The sequence below is a fragment of the Lepisosteus platostomus genome, chromosome 4 (assembly GCF_059453375.1).
Source record: "Lepisosteus platostomus isolate fLepPlt1 chromosome 4, fLepPlt1.hap1, whole genome shotgun sequence".
NCBI classification, from domain to species: domain Eukaryota; kingdom Metazoa; phylum Chordata; class Actinopteri; order Semionotiformes; family Lepisosteidae; genus Lepisosteus; species Lepisosteus platostomus.
In genome coordinates this window covers 69,638,229-69,647,344 of record NC_142614.1, presented here as the reverse complement: position 1 = coordinate 69,647,344, position 9,116 = coordinate 69,638,229, and the positions used below count along the sequence as shown (strand labels likewise).

The following is a 9,116-nucleotide window of genomic DNA, read 5'->3' as shown; positions in this document are numbered from 1 at the left end:
CGCATTTCAATTCAAATTCAGCAAAATTATTCTGAAATACCATACATTTCTTCAGTGCAATGCAGAGAGATGCTACTGAAATCATTTCTAATGAAGCATTGTACTTCCTGATAAGAGCTGAACTGACAGATGTCCCTTCAGCCAGGGCCCCAGTCTCACTTATAGAGAAGAAAAACAAAGCTATGACTTAAATGACTATTTTTGGACGATTTTTTATCATATTCAGGTCACACTATCACATCTACTGGACATGTACTTAATTATTTTTCTTTTATGTTTTCCGAAGGAAAAAGTAATCTAGACAGAGAATTCCTTTCGGACTTTGCTGTTGGGCTTTTTGAAGAAAAACAGCCATACCATTTTCCCTCTCTGTTTATTAAACAGCCTCCTCTGAACATGCAGTCTTTCACATGACAAACTGACTGAAAAACATTATGTCGCCTGCAAGTTTATGGAAATCCAAACAGTGAAAAAAGAAAATGGGTCAGCAGTGCAGATTCAGTTTATTGAATACAATTAAACTTATTTTAATATAGCGCCCTTCACAGCAAGTTGTCACAGAGCGCTTTCACGGTTATTAATATACAGTAGAAGAAATAAACAGGGTTGCACAATACAATAAATCAAAAGACAATCTGTGTAACTGCATATAATGTAGAGTAGTGTGTTATAGTGTAAAAGTGTAGCCATCAGGCATGGAGGTGAAAAAAACAAACACATTCAATAAATGTCTTGGCTGGGAAAATACCAATGGCTGTCATAGGCTGCCATTACAATCAATCCCATCACACAACATTTACAGTATTTACTGTGGGTGATGTTAAATGTCAAGTTCCTTCTTTAAACAATAAGGATTCATTAAAGGTCATTACACGAAATTATACTGGGGGTAAAAAAAAGCATGTGAATATGTTTTTATTGATGATGTTTCAATTAAATGGCTTTGTAAACTGTATGAGCTGCAGCAATTGTGAGGTTGAAATAATCGTGAGTTTATAAAGCATTCTGCATTCCTTTTGGACGATTCTTAGCCTTTTACAAACCAATGAGGCTCAATTCATTTTTTAGCAGCTTTCCTGCTGATTAGCAAAGTCATGTTATTGAAGTAACAGTTTTGTTCGCCCCCCCGCCCCCCACTGCTCACTGGAATCGTGTGTTCTTTAATTCTTTTGTGGGCATGCGTATTTGTCAGTTTGACAAATGGATTCTTACATTTTGTTTTTGTAGACCCCGGTTTACAAATAAATAAAACATTTAGTGGGTACAAAGCACTCACAAAGCAACAATAACTTATAAAAGCAGGTCTGCAGTATTTTATGTCTCCCAGTTCACCCACTTTCGCTTGTCTCTTCCTCTTTTTTCTCTAGGATTTTTTTCTCTTAATACACAAGGGTTTTCTGTGCATTCTGCAGTAATTACATTCTCTTTGACTCCCCCTCTTCGTTCACATCAGTCTGACTTCGGCTATTGTTCACTGATATTACAGGTGAGGAGATGCGATTCCCGCTGTAGGAAGTCCTTCATTATGAACTTTTACCAGGCTGTCCTCTTCCAATAAAGCTGTAAAAGATAAGAGACTTTCATTATTCTGACATTCCTGTCTCCCGATGGGTTTCCTTTTGACTAGCTATCAGCCTCAGAAGCTTCATTCAAAAAGCAGATGACAGCAACAATACGTTTTTGAATCGTGTTCTAATGAATAATGTGCCAAGATGGAGTGCATTCCCAGATTCCTTGTTAATATTTTTTTCTTTTTAATCTTCATGGCGGAGAAAACAGATAGAAAATCTTACATGGAAAAGAATGGTATGGACCATTCTTCTACAAACGTGAAATCGAATCTGTTTCCCACACCAGAAATTAATATCAGACGGATTTTCAAACATTGTATGAAATTATTTATCAAAAAAAAAAACTGTTAACGACCTGTCGAAAAAGAAGTTGTTTTTACAAGGCATTAGAGTTGTTCAGTTGCATTTCAGTACCTGGTCTTTTTTATAAAATTGAAAGGGCACCAAAAAAGGAATTAATAGATTAATTCTTAATATTGTAGGGTATACAGTACAGTATACAGGAACTGTTTCCTCTTATTTACTTTCTTAATTCTTTCACACCTAACCATTGTATATGCTGAAAGTAATTCTAATCACCTTTTATGCTTATATTATAATGTACTGTTAATAAATAACAAAAAAAGAAAAAGGTAGGCATCATTTTCAGAATTGGATGCCTTTGGGTATCAGGTATCAGTGCATTTAGTCAAGCTTCAATGTAAATGTGCTGGTTCTTATAAAGATGCTGTACTACTTTGAATATTAGAATAGGAGTTCTTCATCAGGAAAGATGGAAAAAAAGCATACAACTCTCATAGAGAGGAAATTAGGAAATTACAGGGAAAGTTGCCTTTTTGCAGTATTTTCATGATAACAAGACAACATATTTGGTCATATTTCAGGGGTTTCACATGACACTTCATGAATGCACTACAAACAAGCCAAATGGACAATAAAACCTATGTTGAGCTACTTACTGTATCTTGTCCTGTTAGTCATTCGCCAGGATGAGTTATTGCTAGGCTATTACTATTTGCAACTGATTGACCCATGAAAGGATGGCTGTAACTGATGTGTTGCCACTAGAGGTCACAAAATATGACTTCAAATACACTGTATCTATAGCTCAAAAAAGTGTTAATATGGCTCTAATTATATTATTGTAATTGTTTGGATTGTATACATGTTCAGATGGGTTTTGTATATGTAGAGATGTGGTAGAACTTTGTGAGAAATAAGGAGACTGTGAACGTTTGTAGTTGTTTTGTGTAGTTCCCATTGCCCTTAGAGTAGCTGAGGAATGCTCTCCACTCTTCCTTATTCTGATATTGCCTCTGTTGAAGAAGTTTGTTAACTATAGTATTGAGAAATCTTTTGTTTTTCTTAATGTTATATAAAACATCTAAAAGCCAAGCTTTCACAAAAAAAACTGGCTTAACTCCTCGAAGTTCTGGACCTTTTACAAAATCGAAGTTCAAAGTGTTTTATGTGTGAATGTCCCTGGAGTCATGTTATTACAAGCAGGGATCTTCCTCACAGTCTATTAATGTTCTGTTGTGTTAATCTATTTCAGAATATAAAAAATGTATAAGTGCAATTTGCAACTCCTAATATAAAGTTCTATTGATTTCTTTTTTTTCAGGCTTTATGTTTGACTGCATGTACTACCTTGTGTATGGATGTGTGGGCAGTTGTAAAGTTGTGTTTGAGGTGAATGTTTAAACATGAAAGTTGGAAAAAATAGGTTTATTCGGTAGAAAGCCTTGAAAAAAGATTTCCCCTCAAAGCTGGAAAAAATATCAATACCAAAAACAAATAATATTTGTTCTTAATAATGATAAACGTAAGGAGTGATAGATTAGTTTAATATGTAATATCAATAGTGGTGACACTGAAGGCTGCACACACATTGATTTCTGCAGGGGTAAAACGCATTGTGATCTATAGTCTAGTTCAGCGCCAAACAGCTGTAGTTTACACATAATATTCTGCCCTATTAATTACACTATTTGCAGACAGGCCTGGGTTGTTAGGTGTCACATCATAAATAATCATTTATGTCCCTGTTCTTTACTGTGTCACAGGCTGCTGGAAGTGCTAGGAGAGTATTAACTAGTGCAGATGTGCTAGGGAGGATTTGGCACATGGGCTTTCAGAGAAAGAGGGAGAAACCTGAGTTTAAAAAAGCAGTGTTTTTTTACAGTTTGCTTTTCGGATGTTTCATACTAATCAACAGCTATGTTCCGTCACTTTTAAGTTCCATTTTGATAACAAACTTCTGTGGAAGGAAAATACAACAAATCATACGCCTTACCATCCATCCAGGAAATCTACAACACCAAAAGTCTGAAAAAAGCCACCAAAATTATGTCTGACCCCACTCACCCCAGTCATAACTTGTTTGTTCCCCTACCATCTGGCAGAAGGTTCCGGTCACTCCAGTCGCACACAACTAGACTCCAAAATAGCTTCTTCCCCAGAGCCGTCAAGCTGATGACACCACCACTCCCTCCCATCATACTATGATCTCTCCTAACTTCTTCCTGTACCCACAAGGACTGTACTCCAACACCACTACACACACAACATGTAAGCCGAAATTGTACTGTCCCTTCGATAGCTAAGTAAAACTGTATTAGTTGTAATATTTATTAATCACCATACTATTTTTGCACTGTTCCCCGAATTACCTTGCACTGTTTTTGTCCTTTTATATTTTCTCTGTTTACGGTTTTTGCACAGTTTTGATTACATGTTATTACACGTTACTATTATTGTTATTGTGTTAGTCTATTGTCTTATCTTTTGTCCTATTTATATACTGCACCTGAGTGACTAATGAGCAACACTTTTCATTATACTATGCACCTGTGTAAGTATAATGACAATGAAGTTGAATTGAATACACAAAGTGATGTATGGAATTTAGGGCAATCAAAAATCCATTTCATTTTACATTTTAAATCTAGATCTACCTTCGATGACACTCGATGATCGCTTACCATTCCATAGCAGATAGCTTGCAACTTCTTTAAGGCATCTTTTAAACAGGTTTTAGCGATGCTGGAGGGGGCGGAGCTATGGCGAGCACTGGTAAAAGTCGACGTGCCGTCTAAAGAGAGAGGAGGCCCCAGTGTGAGGTCAGCGGAAACTGGAAATAAAACACAGAAAGGGGGAGAAACAAAACAAGAAGGAAAAATAGAAAAGGGCTGGACTCTTTAACGGGTACCAGTCTGGGAGAGCAGACAGGGAGCGCAAAGCCAGAAGGCCAAAAACTCCATGTGTGAAAAAGGGCCAGCCTGTCCCGCTGGAGATGCACGACAGGACAGGTGAAAAGAAAAAGAAGAAGAAAATGACAGCATTACGCTCAGGGACTGCCAGGGGACGTTCCTCCCCTTCCAGGGACTGCCCTGCTCATCCCTCTGGGGAGGTGCCCAGTGTGTCTTTAAAGAGCCCTCACAGCTGTGGCTCAGCCTTGATTGGCCAGCATAACTGTGGTTACAAAGGCAATGCATCGCCCTTCATCCAGGGCTCTGTCTCCACACTGAACATGCCCATCTAAGCACCCAGCCAGACATCAAATTCACGTGAATTGATTAATTTCACAGAATGAAAAGAATACTGCGTTGTGATGAGCATTTAGTTAAGGGTGCTCCCAGGTTCTCAGGTGTGAGGTAATAAGACATTTATCACATAACTCCAGTAAAGGTTTGACACCAGCCTTTCCTACCTTTAACAAGTTGATACTGTACAGCTGTACCACAGGAATCTTGTGATGCTCCTCTTTAAATCCACAGCCAAACACTGATAGAGATATCTACTGTACAATGTGTAGACATCAGGACTTAGGGTACCTTTGGTTAAGGTAAGATCCTATGTTAATGGTCTATAATGAAATAGTCATAGATGCCTGGGTGTTACCGTCTTTGACAATGATTCCACCATTACCTACAGTATGTAAGGACAACAGAGGGTATGGTATAAAGGTCAGTGATGCAGTAGTTTTGTGCTAATCTGTGATGAGACCCAGTAGCACTGAGCATGTTACAGACATCACCTCCTTTGAAATCTGGAACGTGTAGAATTCCCCCACAGCAAAGGGACACATCTTTTAACATAGCGGAGTTCGCCGCCAATTGGGGAAATTGTGTGTGTTCTCTGAGCCAGCTGATAAACTGTGATCCAATCCCACGAGGGACACAGGGGATCTGTACCCATCACACATCCACAGTATGACACAGCTTTGAAAAAAGAGAAGAAAACGAGCTGTACCAGTTATAACAAGAGACAATAACATCAAGAGGCTGATAACACTCGGCCACATAAAGCCCAACTACAAAACAGACATTAGAGAGGTTTAATATGAATCATTATAAAAACATTGCACATGACCTCTGGATACACTTGCTACACTCGCGCTTGCAACAGGACACTCAGCATATTTCAAAGTGCACAGTATGTGCAGTCAGAGCCAAGATTCAATCTCCCCATATATCCTTGGTCATCTGCTTCAATAACTCAGCCATCATCTTCTGCCAGGGAGTGAATCATTTGTCCGCTGACGTCCAATATCGCTGCTTCCTTTTCTTTCTTATTTTTGGTCCATTTTTCATTTATACTGTATGTAAAGTCTAATTAGTACTGCTTATCATTATTAATATATAAAGTACTTACTGTAAATGATTATTATATATTTACATAACTTTACAATTATCAATATACTGTAGGCAGCTCTTGATTTACTGTACATGATCTTAATTTGTGCATTTTAGGTTTAATGAGACTGAAGAATGTGCACTACTTATGAATTTAGGATTAATTAGCTCTTGTTAGCTCATTTTAATGTGCTTTAGCATGACCAGAATAAGGCAACGTGTGATTGCTAGTCAAACCATGGGAGTCTTTGAGACAATATGTGCCAGTTGTATAGAGGGGATGAATATTATGTCTTGGGTCACACAGGGCAGTCTCAGTCTGCTAAACTAACTGTATAACATCTGAAATAAAAGTAATATAACAATTAAACCAAGTAAACTACTGTGTAAAAGTATCCATCCATTTCCTAATTATCCAATACTGGGTCGCAGGGGATCTGGAGCATATCCCAGCAAGCAACAGGCGCAAGGCAAGATACACCCTGGACAGGAAACCAGTCCATTACAGGGCACAAATACACACATGTACACACTCACAGCAGGGTCAATTCTCCCAGAAGCCAATTAACCCACCAGCATTTCTTTGGACTGTGGGAGGAAACCAGAACATCCAGAGGAAACCCACACAAATACAGGGAGAAATACCAAACTAAATTTAGTGCAAAAGAATATGTAAATATAATATTGTTAAACTCATCTTTTTGAGAGCATAATTGGATAATAAAAGACATACAGAACTTGCTACTGTGTGCTTTAGCTATCATACTGCAATGTTATGAATTATGTAATACTTAAGATGAAAAATTATAACAACTGGCCAAAGGAGTACAAAAGCCTATAGAGACTCCAATATAGGAACACAGTGAAAAGAAAGATGATGTGAAAACATGAGATATTAAGAGTGTTTTGATCAAAGCTTGCATTTCTTATTTATATCAAAGCTCATTGTCCAACCAGTTTGAAGTTTCAACTTCTATTGCACATTTTTTTAAATAAATTAAGGCTAGACCATATTATTGCCTAAAGAAGAATAATATTGTGTTTTGGGGTACTCCTGCAAGACAATTATGTGTGCTCTCTAATCTGCACCATTTTCATAACACGGGATTTATAGAGTACTGCAGAGTACTGTACATATCCATGTGTACCAACGTATTGTACTACTGCCTCACTCAGACACTGAGGAGTCAGATATTGCTGGCAGGGTGTAGGTGCACAACTTGAGAAAGATAAGCTAGCTCTTACAATGTTCTGTTTATTCTTTTCATTACTGTTAAAGGTGCTTGAAAAATAAAGTATTTTGAATTAAATAGCATTTCTTAAAATAACAATTTGCTCTCTGATGAAGGGGGGTGGTTTCTACACTGTTCATATTAAAATGTTATTTTGTATTTTCCTAAAAGAGAGTAAATCTGATCTTCCAAAGTAGTTCTAGTTTTCTTCTAGTTCAGACTAGAAGAAACTGAGCGTAATACTGCTAGTTTCCTAAATACAATTTAGAAATTACCTTTGTCCTTTTTAATGGACTGGCTAGAGACAATGCCCCGCCTTTCTATTCCTTTCCTGATACTTTCAACTAGCTTCTGCCTGGGGTGTCTTGTGAGATTTGTGACAGGGGAATCACTTCTGAGCAGGGTGAACAGTTTGACCAGGGCATAGCTGTTAAGTGGCCAGATGGAGAGGCAGGCAGAACAGAAAATAAATAATTGATCCATACACAATGACTATTACGGGGTGTGCAAACAGAGCCTTCCAAACTGCCAAAGCAGAAAGCGTTGAGGTAGAGTAGGATGTGCTCAGTAATTCCATTCTCATTCATTCATTAATAAAAATGAATTATTTAAAACCGCATTACCTCACTTTTGTTTTGAAAAACTGACATATTCACTCAATATGGTTTAGTCTGACATACTGTAGGTGAAGTAGGATCTCTTAAATTGAGGTGAATAAACATGATTTCAATCCATCTTTGTATACGCTTGGATCTGTACTGTAAATACCTACATAATGTCATAATAATGTCAATGTTGTGTTTTTCAAAATCCTCTCGGTATTATGTACCTTGTTGCTTCTCTCCCTCACTATCAAGATTAGAACCTCACCCACCAGCTCTCTTTTACGGAAGCATGGAGAAGCCCTGCGTAATATTAATCAACTCACCACCTTTTCACTGATGTTATCCAAGCGGAGTGAATAAGAAAGAGAAACGTTCAGACTAGAAGAAACATTTTCATTTAATTTATTACTTTTGCTAAAATGAGCCTACGCCTGACTAACCTGTTCAGTGGCGTTTATGAAGTATAAAATTAAATCACAGTTGAACACCACCACATACTCTGCACCTGTTACAGTCATACCTCGAGAGCATTTTCAGAGATTGTGCAGACTCCCTGATTTACAATTTGTCCCCTTGGTTGGGAATTTCTGCACAGATATATACACATATATGAAATCTGGACACGGACCATTATTGGACCAGTGTACACATTCACTGCTCTTAATTTCCTACAACTAGAATAATATGTGTGAGAAAGGCTGAGGTGGCATGGTTTTAATACTTGTATTGCTCAAGCAAAGAAAAAACTGGATATGCATTTTAGATCCCATTCCCACCACTTTATTCCAGTCCTGTTTCTCTTCTCTCTGTCCCATTGTCCTCAATATAATACATGAATCCTTGAGCACCGGCATTGTACCAACGGTCCTCAAAACTGCTGCTATTACCCCAGTGCCAAAGAAGCCTAACATGGCTCTCGACAATCTTAACAACTTTCGCCCCATCTCCAACTTACCCTTTCTCTCTAAAATTCTAGAACGTGCTGTCACACTTCAGTTACATAACCACCTCATGACAAACAACCTTTTCGAACCCCTCCAATCTGGCTTCCGTCAACTTCACAGCACAGAA

The 9,116-nt window shown here is 37.9% G+C and overlaps 1 long non-coding RNA gene across 1 annotated transcript; it reads right to left on the bottom strand.

The window, feature by feature from the left end:
- Positions 1 to 491: 491 nt before the first annotated feature.
- LOC148673720 (uncharacterized) lies at positions 492 to 5,509 on the bottom strand. The gene is made up of 2 exons (XR_015936220.1): positions 4,556 to 5,509; positions 492 to 1,560 (listed from the first exon to the last, which is right to left on the bottom strand). It is a non-coding gene; the product is annotated as an uncharacterized LOC148673720 (long non-coding RNA).
- Positions 5,510 to 9,116: the final 3,607 nt, after the last annotated feature.